The 13,137-nt window shown below is 34.0% G+C and overlaps 1 protein-coding gene across 14 annotated transcripts in view; it reads left to right on the plus strand.

Annotated features, from left to right (window-relative positions):
- Positions 1–7,421: 7,421 nt before the first annotated feature.
- LOC127701543 (uncharacterized) overlaps positions 7,422–13,137 on the plus strand; it is a 70,604-nt gene continuing 64,888 nt past the window's right edge. For all 14 annotated transcript variants that reach the window (XM_052205438.1, XM_052205446.1, XM_052205449.1 and 11 more), the window contains exon 1: positions 7,422–7,581. The gene's annotated coding sequence lies outside the window, so the exon portion shown is untranslated. The remainder of the gene's footprint in view (positions 7,582–13,137) is intronic.

Raw genomic sequence — 13,137 nt, forward strand, 5'->3', positions numbered from 1 at the left:
GCAAATCATATAATTATTTTGGCATATCAAACACACCTACAACATGCAGCTTATTATTATCACTAAATTTTAAATTTAGATTGAAAACTTATTTTTAAACTGACTTGTAAAACTAGTTTTACAATGTTTATATTCTGTCACTTAATTCTGATTGGTTCTCTGCTTAACTATTGACACCACCCAAAGGCTGGATGTGCCTTACCTAATAATGAATTCATGGTTGAGCTAGCAACTTGAAGGAAGCTAACCAAAGATTCTACCTTTAGCTACACACTCGTTGAAATCGGCTGTAATATGTATATAAAATCTACGATGACTATCTAAAATGTCTCTGTGGAGATTTCGGCACGCACGCGGATATTGCCTAATCCAACGAGAATCACAGATAGCTTATCTTGACTTGAAAATTATCCAAACCATCAAAATGGAAGTTATTCGGTAATCTTACACGGCCGTGAAAGTACTATATAAAACTTGTACGGAGTCGGAGGGCCATATGGCTTTCTATACAATTGTCTCTAATATCTTCATATAATGGGCAAAATAAGAGTCCATGTTGTTCGTCCTCAAAGGAATCCGGATAGCAAAAACAATTTCTTTCTAGCACTCGCAAATTCCGATATATCTATCAGGCTTCGATACTGTCGGACGGAAGAATTCCAGGGATGAGCATGTACAATGTCTACTCCGGTACAATACCATCTGTTTGGGTTTGCTTCAACCAACTGAAAAAGCTGCGATACCATCCGATTTAGACATAGCTCCATAATTAATCTCCTACAACTTTAGAGATGATCCATTTATACCAGTATACATAAGTAACTTAAGCACTAGATCAATCACCATTTTACCAAACGTCAACCTCAACCAGTATCAGTTGAAACGCCAGATATCAACAGGCGTAGTACTCTTCCAACAGATCTACTATATTTATAATCAGCAGTAAGAACAGGAAAAGCAACTACTTCGTCAGTTTCTAGATGTCTGCACTAGTTTAGTCATCTATCTTTGTCATGTTAAAAAACTCATCAAAGATACCAGGCTTATAAGTTTGTACGCCAGACGCGCGTTTCGTCTACAAAAAGACTCATCAGTGACGCTCGAATATTTAAAACAGAAAAAGGCCAAATAAAGACCGAAGTTGAAAATTATTTTGGATAAACAAAAATGCGAAAGGTTTTGCCTAATACAGCTAAGGTCGTCTATTCCTGGGGTAGAAACTCTTTAGTATTTCTAACGATATAAAGCCTTGTAAACAGTTAATTTATAGATATGACCATATCAATCATTTCAACACAGAAGTGCTGACTATTGGGCCTGTGATACCCTCGGGAATAAACCTCTACCAGCAGTGGTATCGACCCACTGGTTGTAAAAAAAACTCATCAAAGATGGAATAAACCTCTACCAGCAGTGGTATCGACCCACTGGTTGTAAAAAAAACTCATCAAAGATGGAATAAACCTCTACCAGCAGTGGTATCGACCCACTGGTTGTAAAAAAAACTCATCAAAGATGGAATAAACCTCTACCAGCAGTGGTATCGACCCACTGGTTGTAAAAAAAAACTCATCAAAGATGGAATAAACCTCTACCAGCAGTGGTATCGACCCACTGGTTGTAAAAAACCTCATCAAAGATGCAATGCTAAAAAATGTATGCAAGGTACGTGTTTCATCTACAAAAGCGCAAAATACAGTTTATAATTAAAGGATGGTAGGTTATTTCAGCAAAGACATCGACACATCACATCTGCAATCATATAGACAATTAAACAACCAGATGTATTGCAATTCCAATGCGTTATCAAGGTACGAAAAAATACACTCTGTGCAAACAGTTATTATACCGCTCTTGACATGAAGTCTGGTTATCACCAAGGAGACTCAAAGCATCGCACAAGCAGATATCGGTATACCGTTCTTGACATGAAGTCTGGATATCACCAAGGAGACTCAAAGCATCGCACAAGCAGATATCGGCACTTGTAAGTTGAACTCTTAAGATTCTACGAGTTCAACCGACTTCCATTTGAACATTGTCAACAGCCTAGCAACCGAGATCGTCTGATTTATATACTATGATAAAAAACGAAACCTCGCAACAAAATGTACTATTAAATCTTCAGAGAAACGCCTTTCACATAAAGATAAATTTATCTAACCAATTGGGGTGCCCATTATCTGAGCAGAACACTCCAATTATAACGATCAAAACTATATGACAAACATACATCTTTATTTCCGTTTATAAAATTGAGAATGGAAATGGGGAATATGTCAAGGAGACAACAACCCGATCAAAGAGCAGACAACAGCCGAAGGTCACCAATGGGTCTTCAACACAGCGAGAAAATCCCGCACCCGGGGGTGGTCCTCAGCTGGCCCCTAAATAAAATTGTGTGCTAGTTCCGTGAAAATGGACGTCACACTAAACTCCAAAACATATAAATGAACTAAATTAAAAAAACACACAAGACTAACAAAGGCCAGAGGCTCCTGACGGGACAGGCGCAAAAATGCGGCGGGGTAAAACATGTTTTGTGAGATTTACATATATAGTACATATACAGTAGATACAAACAATTAATGAAACAAAGATGAAATATTCAACTTAGGAATAGTATGGTCAATTTATGTCCAAGATTCAACGTACTACATGTGTAATACGAAAAAGTAAATAAAAGACAGTTTTAATTGTTTAAGTCCTGTTCAAGTGTGTTTTTGGAGGCAGCATTGATCAAGGAAAGGCAAACGTTTGGTTGGAATTGGTTTGGTTGATTGCTTGGCTGTAGAAGATACCAGGGAACCGTGCTTAAAGAGTCATGTAATGTAAAAATAAGAAGACCTATGATTGCCAATGAGACAACTATCCTCCCGAGACCAAATAGCGTAGATGTAAGCAACTAGATGTCACCGTGTCGCCTTCAACAATACCAGGGCAAACCCCATACCATATAGTAAGCTATAAAGGTACGATTCTGTCCGTTTCAAGCTAGCAAAACTAGCAATTTGGGTGATAAAAAAGGCATTAATTGGTTGCTTAGCTGGAGAACACACTAGGAGACGGTGCTTAAGAATCGGATGAATATGATTCTCTCATGTCTATTGCATCCAAGCAAGCAGTTCAGATAATTCAAAAGGGTATTTAGAAACATATTATTGAATTATACAAAGAAACAGACATTTTTACCAAATTTGTTGAGCAAAACCAAACAAATCCTTGGCAATACTAAAGTTTGTAATTAAATAATCTACCTGTGTATGAATAAAGTTACTCTCTCACATGTTATCAACCAAAAGAACTTTTCAGGAAGACCCATGATTGATACAAAAATCCAATAAAAAATATACTACTAGTATATAGAAATAAGGAGATGTGTTATGATTGTCAATGAGACAAATATCCACCAAATGACGGGGGTATAAGCATCGTCACCATATTCTATTTCCAGCTATACACGGCCCGGAACATGAAAATGTGAAACAATTCAAATGAAAATACTAACGGCCTAGTTTATAATAAAACGATTCACGAAAAACACATATGGCAGACGACCACTGAACTACAGGCTCCTGCCGACTTGGGACATGCACATGAATGTGGCGGGTTTAAACATTTTTGTGAGAGCTCAACCCTCCCCTAAACCGGGATAGTGGCGTAACAGCTACATAAAAACAAAATGTAAAAATCAGTTGCAAATGACTCAACTCAATAAATCGTTGATCTTCGCTAGGCAAGGGTTACGATCCGACCTGCTCCTCTATATGCAAAGAGGAGCGGGTCAGATAGTAACGCTTGGCTAGCGAAGATGAGCGGTTCAGATCGTAACCCTTGGCAAGCGAAGAAGTAGATCGGTACGACGCTCAAATAAAACAACTAAAATTTAAAAAAAAATTGACACAAAGCAACGATATAAGAGTACTCGCAGTTACTGAGAGCTAGTTCAAAGTCAATTACAACTAATAAATAAATCTTGCTATCCCAAACTAAAGTAATGATTAGGACATCATAAACATTCTGAGAAACGCATGACCTACAGTCATGAGTACTCATAACTGTACATTTATAGCAATGCATATTTAGTTAGGTTTTATTTTTTTCAAAAACAAAATCAATCTTACCGATAAAAACAATATCTACAGACTTTTCTTCGGTGCTAAATTGATAACCTTTTGAATAAGTGTATTCAAAAGCAATGATAAAATTGAGAATGGAAATGGGGAATATGTCAAAGAGACAACACCCGACCAAAGAGCAGATAACAGCCGAAGGCCACCAATGGGTCTTCAACGCAGCGAGAAAATCCCGCACCCGGAGGTGGTCCTCAGCTGGCTCCTAAATAAAATTGTGTACTAGTACAGTTAAAATGGACATGACACTAGACTCCAAAACATATAAATGAACCAAAATTAAACAAAACATACAAGACTAACAAAGGCCAGAGGCTCCTGACTTGGGACAGGCGCAAAAATGCGGCGGGGTTAAACATGTTTTGTGAGATCTCAACCCTCCCCATATACCCCTAGCCAATGTAGAATAAAGAAACACATAGCAATACGCACAGTAAAACTCAGTTTAAAAGAAGCCCGAGTCCGATGTCAGAAAAGGTAACAAAAGAAGCTAACCAAAATGACAATGATACATAAATTAACAAAGGACTACTAGCAGTTACTGACATGCCAGCTCCAGACCTCAATTAAACTGATTGAAAGATTATATAAGTCTTCATCATATGAAAATCAAGTACAATCCCTCCCGTTAGGGGTTTAGTATCATACCATCATAAAATATATGAGAAGAACATAACCCGTATCATGCCAACAACTTGTTTCAGAATAAATGTGTTTATTTCCGATGCAAAGACCCTATGAGTGAATCAATATTAATACCAAAATATGCAATCCTAAATGACCTGACAACAGTATCGTAACTATATCCCTTCCGAATAGGTCTGTTTAAAGGTTTGGTTAGCTTTTGAGGTGAATGCCAACATTTTTGTGCTTTGTAAAGAATATTACCATAAAAGATTGGATGTGAAATACCTGAACGTATAAGATGTCTGCATGTTGATTTATATTTACGAATGATGTCCTTGTACCGATGATAAAATTTAGTAAATGTTTTGACTAGTTTGTGATATCAAAAAACCTGGTGTAATAATTTTTCAGTAATACAGAGATTTCTTTCGTTGAAATCAAATACGTTGTTACATACACGAGCGAATCGAACAAGTTGAGATATATAAACACCATAAGATGGTGACAAGGGAACGTCACCATCTAAAATGGATAATTAACAATAGGAAATGAAAAATCATCTCTTTTATCATAAATTTTGGTATTACGCTTCCCGTTAAAGATATAGATATCAAGATCCAGGAAAGGGCAGTGTTCATTGTTAGTATTCGTTTATATGGACCGTATTTAAATTTACGGGCTCATTAAACAACACCACCACAAACATTATGATGTAATATGAATTCTACAGGTGCAACCAAACTTCCCAAATGAATTCTATGAAAGAATTAAGTAAAAGTTTTAATCAATTTGTGATACCGAAATCCCTAACTTAATAATTTACCGGTTATACATAAATTACGTTCATTGAAATCTAAAACACCACTACAGACATGAGCAAAGCAAAAAGTTGTGACAAATACACACCGGAAGAAGGGACCAAAGGAACATAACCGTCCAATATGGGGAAATTAACAATAGGGAACGAAATCGTCACTTGTGTAGTAAGTTCTGGTAAACAGTTTCCCATGTGAAACTGGAATGTGCATATCTACAAAAAGACTATGATTGCTGTCAGTATTGATTTATTTAAGGAGTTTTCGTGGGTAAAATTTACGCAGAAATGTTCGAAAATTCTTGACAGTTTAAAGCAACAGTATCATCTATGTTACTTATCAATTAAATGTAATTTAGTCGGATCTTTACTGAGTTTAGCCAAAAACTGATTTGTAACGATACAAAAACAAGTCCGCTATTAAGGGTCACAGTTGGTGCCCATGGGAATGCCTCAGTTAACCTGTCGATAAACTTTGTTGCATATAGGTACAAAGATGTTGTCAAGGAGGCAGTTTACAGCTTTGATCATCTCACCACAGTTCCAGTAAGTATATCTAGAATATTTTCCTTTTCCATTATAGAAGAAAGCTGTATATGAGTTGCAGCAATAAATCTGCGATCAGATTTGTCACAAAAGGATCAGTTAATTATATAAGAGATCCTTTGAATGATAATATTGTGTGAAAGTATAGTGTACAGCTAGAGTCGAAAGGTCATAACTGTGAATCGAATCACATCTTCGTCTAAAGAACTTGGCTACTGCTAATACAGGGTGTGAACGGATCATCCGAAAAACGTACTCCAGTAATTATTCCAAACTGGCATCCAAATTAAAGGGGCATTAGCTGTCATATTCATGTTCACCGATTTGACTCAAATTCTCATATTTGATTTATAACATACTAAAACGTATATCCAAATTACAAAAAGTCTAAAATGAACAATTTACAATGCATGGTTTAGATAATATGTATCAGCATTTAGTGTGTATTTTAGTCTAGACACCATCTAATTAACCATCGAGGTGATCTCCGAAGACTGACGACGGTCATATAACCCGATATAAACATAAATATAGATATAAATAGACAGCGAACTCGTGCATTTGGATTTTTCTAGGTCTGTTTGAGTTCATATTTATAGGTTAAAACTATATGCTAATCATCGTTTTTACCTGTATAAGAATGAGTGTTTGTGGATCGAATTGGTCAATCAAAAGGTTTAACCTTGTTTAACTTTTAATGTTGACATTCGTTTCATTTTAATAATTGAACACGCCTAATTCATGCGTAACCCATTCTAGATAAGGGGTTAAATTGAAGGTCACATGAATAACGATTCAATGAGGTCGAATTAGTCACTTGCAAGTGAATAATTCATCAGCGATGTTTCTTAACGTATTTTAACAAAATTGAACCAAACTAGCTGCGAAAAGCGAATTATTATTTCACTATTTCACTTTCCTTAATGATTGAAAAAAAAATAATATTTATTTTTTTTATATATCTGGTAGCTAATGTCCCTTTCGTTTTTGACAATCCAAAAATAATTAATTCCATTATTTTCATATGCATATACAAAAATTGATAACAAGTTCTTAGTTTGAAAGTCTGCATATAGGCCATTGTCATACATTGCAATAAAACTTTTTATGTGTTTTGGTTTTCACGTTTTCAAGTTTGTTTTAGTTAAGTTTTGTTTGTTTGTTTTGTTTGTTTGGTTCTTTCCTGTGTGAAACCGTTTATGGGACTGTATAAGTTTCTAATGAAAAGATATGATATAGTGTTCATTTTTCATTATGAAAAATTAACACTATATCGAAATTGTACTGGTTTCCTGTTCAGAGTTGTCGAAACTGTTTCTTTCTTACCTGAACTGTGTTTCAATGATTTATGAAAAAAGTAAATTAAGGAAGACATTAACTATTTTATAGTGTGGAAGTACACTTTGGAATAATTCGGTAGCTCTGAGGAACAACCATGACAGTTGTCATTCTTTTGTAAAGGTATATTTCTCAAATATCTAACGGATACCCACCCTGACTGGTTACGTTACATGTATATGCACAACAGGGCTTATTATGTATTTCCCACGTCATCACAACAATTTATAAAGATAACTTAGTTTTCAAAATTTGAGAATTTTGCTGTTAATTTACATGACTTAGATATAGCTGTTATTATTTAATTTTATCTGCAACCAAAACAAATATAGAGAAAAAATTGTATTACCAGTATAGCTTCTAAAGCCAGATAATCATAATATGACATACATTGTAAAAGATAATAGACATTCTCAGGTCAGGTAGATTCCAGTTTCCACTGATCAAATTGTTTTGATCCGTTTCCCTTTCCCTCTGTATTGATTTGATCAGATTGCAGTTCGCATTGTATTATTTCGTTCAGATTCTGGTTTTCACTGTATTGTTTCGGTCAGATTCCAGTTTGCATGGGGTTGATTCACCTTGAAAAGTGAGTCGTTTCCCCTTGACTTGTTTTGTATTTGAATCATATTTCTGTATTGTAGAATATATAATTACTGAAATGTGAGAATAAAACAGGAAATATTTTGATTTAAGATGCATTCAATGTTTTAAAAATAAAAAAAAAAACAGAAAAAGATGGTCACACGATACCCACTCTTTTCTTGATTTACATCAACGACATCCTTGATGGTATAAGTGAGTCATCTTTAGCCCTATAGAGTCCAATGATGAACGCATCTTACTTCATAAAGACCTGACCAATCTCATGCTTTAGAGCAAAACATGGCAAATGGAGTTTTGCATCAATAAATGTACCATCATGCAGTTTTCAAAATAAACTTGGAAGAGACTATCTGAAAAACTATGAAAGATGAGCAATTAGAAATTGTTCACCACCATCTGTATGGAATGATTGTAAGATGTACACGTCTGTCTGGCAGGGTTTATCTGACCATTTGACTTCACCATGTTGCATTGGTCAATGTTTAGTTTTCATGGTTTAGTCTGTTTCTTCAATGCTATAAGCAATAGGTCAACTATATTTGTCGCATTGAATGATTGTAAGGTGTCAATGTCTGCCTGGCATGTATCATTTGACCTTGACCTCATTTTCATGGTTCATTGTTCAATGTTAAAGGGGCATTAGCTGCGAGATATAAAAAAAATAAAATGTGTTTTTTTTGTTCAATATTGTTAATGAAAGTGAAATAGTGAAATAAGAATTCATTTTTAGCAGCCAGTTTGGTTCAATTTTGTCAAAATAAGCTTAGAAATATCGCTGGTGAATTATTCACTTGCAAGTAAATAATTCGACCTCATTGAATCCATCTTCATGTGACCTTTTATTTAACTCCTTAGCTAGAGATGTGTTACACATGAACTAGGCGTGTTCAGCTATTAATGGAAAATAATGTCAACATTAAAAGTGAAACAAGGATAAATCATTTGATTGACTGATTCGATCCACAAAAACTCATTCTTATACAGGTAAAAACGATGACTAACATATTTGTTTAATCTATAATATGAACTCAAACAGATCTAGAAAAATCCAATTGCACGTGTTCACTATTTATTTATATCTATATTATGTTTATATCGGTCGGCAGTCTTCGGAGGTCACCTTGATGGTTAATTAGATTAGACTAAAATACACACGAAATACGGATACATTTTATCCAGTTCATGCATTGTTAATTGTTCATTTTAGACTTTTTGTAAGTTGGATACACGTATTAGTAGGTTATAAATAAAATATGAGAATTTGAGTCAAATCGGTGAACATGAATTTCACAGCTAATCCCGCTTTAATTTTTCCTGGTTAAATCTGTTTCTTAGATACTATAAGCAATAGGTTAACTGTATTTGGAGCAAGGATTGATTGTAAGGTGTACATGTCTGTCTGGCATGTACATTGTATCATCTGACCTCAACCTTATTTTCATGGGTTTGGTCTGTTTCTTTGAAACCATAAGCAAAACGTCAACTATATTTCGTGTATGGAATGATTGTAAGGTGTACATGTTTGTCTGGCAGGGTTTATCTGACCTTGACCCTATTGTCTTGGATCATTAATAATGTTAAGTTTATGTGATACTTGTACATGTTGTATTGAAACCTTTATCGTTAAAACTTTATATCAATCATGGTCAGTAAAGCAGGCGAGATATTTCAGCAAAGGCACTCTTGTTTCGACAGAGACCTTTGTCTGGTGATGGCATTTCAAATTTTTGTCTTGTGTCAACGAAGTCATGAAGACTAGACTAAGATGTGCTGTTTTATGGCAACATTGTTGTGTTGATGGCCTCAGCAATTTGTTAAAATTTTATGATTGGGTCAGTTTAAGGGAAACCACTTATTGTAAGTCAATGGTATTTGGTAAGCAGTTGTATCAGCATTAGTACAACTCATATCCATGGAGATTAGTTGGCCCAATCCCCCTTAGTCATGGTCTATTTACTTTAAAAATATTGCATTTACGTGTTAAAGTTTGTGATTTAAAGGTCAGTTTAAAGGAAACCATTAATGGTAAGTCAGTAAAATATTTGTATAAAGCTTTATATTTCCAAAGATAGAAGACCTTGATGCTTCATACCTTATATTCAGATGCCTAATGTTATGAAGTTTCAGTCTGTCATATGTCCATTGTCCTTGACCTCATTTCCCTGGTTTAGCGACTGTTTCTGAAATTTTTTAGTATTTTTTTATCATTTGAAATGCTCACTTATTATGAGTAATAGAACAACTATATTTGGTATACATGGTATATGGGATCCTTGCAAGGTCAACATGTCCATCAAACAGGGTTCATCTGACCTTGACCTCATTTCAATGGTAATTGATCAAAGTTAAAGATAAATTTTCAGATATATTTGGTGTTTCTAAAGTTTCATATGACTTGACCTCATTTTCATGTTTCATTAGTCAATATTTAGTTTTTATGGTTATTTCCATTTCTCAGATACTATTAGCAATAGGTCAACCATTTTCGGTGTATGGAATGATTACATGGTGTTTATGTTGTCTACTGTTAGCAATAGGTCAACCATATTCAGTGTATGGAATATTTACATGATGCTTATGTTGTCTGACTGCAGGCTTGTCTGACCTTGACCTAATTTTTTATTGTTATTGGTAAACGCCTAATTTTCCTAATAGATCTGTTTCTCAAATACTACATTGTATAAGCAATAGTCTAACTATATTGTGTATGGTATAAAATTCAATCATGATAAGTTAAGCTCAAGTGGCCAAGTTGTTAAATGATATTTTATTTTATAAATCATATTGGAACAGTTATAAGCTTTTTAGATATTAAAAATAAGAAATAACTTTGAAAAAGTGGCGCATGAATCTAGGGGTTTCTGACCTTTAAAAAAAAAATAATGTAGAGTTATTTCCCTAACAATGTTCTTTCTTTGAAATAAGTGACATTGTCTGATAATCAAAAATGTTACAGCCTCTTATTTTACATTTAAGTCACTGTTGGTAAAAAAAAAAAAAAAAAAAGTATTTTAAGAAATAAAAGAAGAAAATATTAATTTTTTTGGTTTCGGAAAAAAACAAATTTCTAAATCAGCCGTTATAGATCTGTTTGATCACAGTGGAATGAGGAAGAATATGACATGTTAGATTACACAAATGTAACATATGTAAGAACAGTAATTAAGATGTTGTCCTGGATGCACTTGACACATCAAGATATGTCTTAAATAACACAAGATTTGCAAAACATATATCAAAATAACAAAATACTAATTTAGATATTAGTCGTAGTTGCACTTGACAAATAAAGATATGTCTTAATTACACAAGATTGAAGCAATTGATGTGTATAACATATATATCAACATAACAGGAGAAATTTTTCTGTATTTAAACAATATGAATCCTCCAATCATGTATCTCTTAAAGGAGGAAGTTATGCCTGAGTAATGAAAGTATATAAATCTATATTTGTCTGTGATTTTTATACGCCCATTTACGGGACGTATTATGGTATACCTCTGTCCGTCCGTCCGTCTGTCTGTCCGTCCGTCTGTCCGTCGTCAACATGTCGGACATTAACTCAAAAATGCTTCAACCAATTTGCATAAAACTTTGGTGAATTGTTTATATCTATTGACGTGAGCTCCCTTTCGTTTTTTATAAAATTAAGATTTTACGTTTCCGAGTTGTGGGGTTTTATTCATTAAAAAAAGGGGGATTTTCCAGTTTTCGGACAATAAGTCAAGAATGCTTTCACCAACTTGCAAGAAATTGTGGTGAATTGTTTATATTTATTGACATGAGCTCCCTTTTGATTTTTATAAATTTTAGATTTTACTTTTCTGAGTTACAGGGTTTTATTCATAAAAAAAGGGGGGATTTTCCAGTTTTTGGACAAAAACTCAAAAATGCTTTCAGCAATTCTTATGAAACTTTGGTGAATTGTTTGAATGTATTGATGTAAGCTCCATTTAGAATTTTATAACTTTTACATTTTACATTTCTGAGTTATGGGGTTTTATTCATTAAAAAAAGGAGTGATTTTCCAGTTTTCGGACAATAACTCAAAAAGGCTGTCACCAATTCTCATGAAACTTGGGTGAATTGTTTATATCTGTTGATGTAAGCTCCCTTTTTATTTTCATAAATTTCTAATATGACATTGATTGAGAATTAATTGAACTTTATTTGTTTATAGTCTGACAACAGATTTACTAAGTATTGCACAACAGCTAGAAATCTTTAATTGAATATAAATTCATCAATTCATATACTGTAAATTCAGAAATTATTGCGTGCATTTATTATTGCGATTTTGTCATTTTAGACTAAAATGCGATTTCAATTTTTGCGATATTGAGAAAAATCCTGTTTAATTTATATAAAAAATTTCAAAATGCGAGTTTAAATTATTGCGATTATATCCCTGTCGCATTTTTCGCAATAATAAAAACTTCGCAATAATTTCTGAATTTACAGTAACCAATTTCAAGTTCTTTGACTACATTTATTCAGAAACCAATAAGATGTCAAATATATAATTACAATCCAAATTCAGACATGAATCAAGCTTGAATATTGTGTCCATTTTTGCCCCAACTGTTCAGGGTTGGACCTCTGCGGGCGTATCTAGCTGCGCTCAGCGAAGCAGTTTATTTTTTTTGGTATAACCTTGCATCAGATTCTAGTATATTTATAGGGTTACCCCTATCAAATCAAGGATTTTTATGCCCCCGCCGTAGCCGGAGGAGGCATTAAGTTTTACCCTTGTCCGTCTGTACGTACGTCCGTATGTCCAAAAATTACAATATATAAATGTTTCATAAGAATCTGTCATTTTGATTGGTAGACAACCATTACATGCATTAGATGTTTTATTTTCCAATGAAATGAAACATTTATGACTGCATGTGTTCCTCATGACAACAATGCATATAGAAAAAAATGAAAATTTGATTTTACTCATAGTAGCCTAAAATGTAATTATTTGTATTGCATGCTTCTTTTTGTTATTATACGGCCGCAAAAAATTTTTGTGGTCGTATATTGGTATGACGTTGGGGTCGTTGTCGTCGTTATCGTCTGCGT

Source organism: Mytilus californianus, unplaced genomic scaffold (assembly GCF_021869535.1).
Source record: "Mytilus californianus isolate M0D057914Y unplaced genomic scaffold, xbMytCali1.0.p SCAF_5, whole genome shotgun sequence".
Lineage (NCBI taxonomy): Eukaryota > Metazoa > Mollusca > Bivalvia > Mytilida > Mytilidae > Mytilus > Mytilus californianus.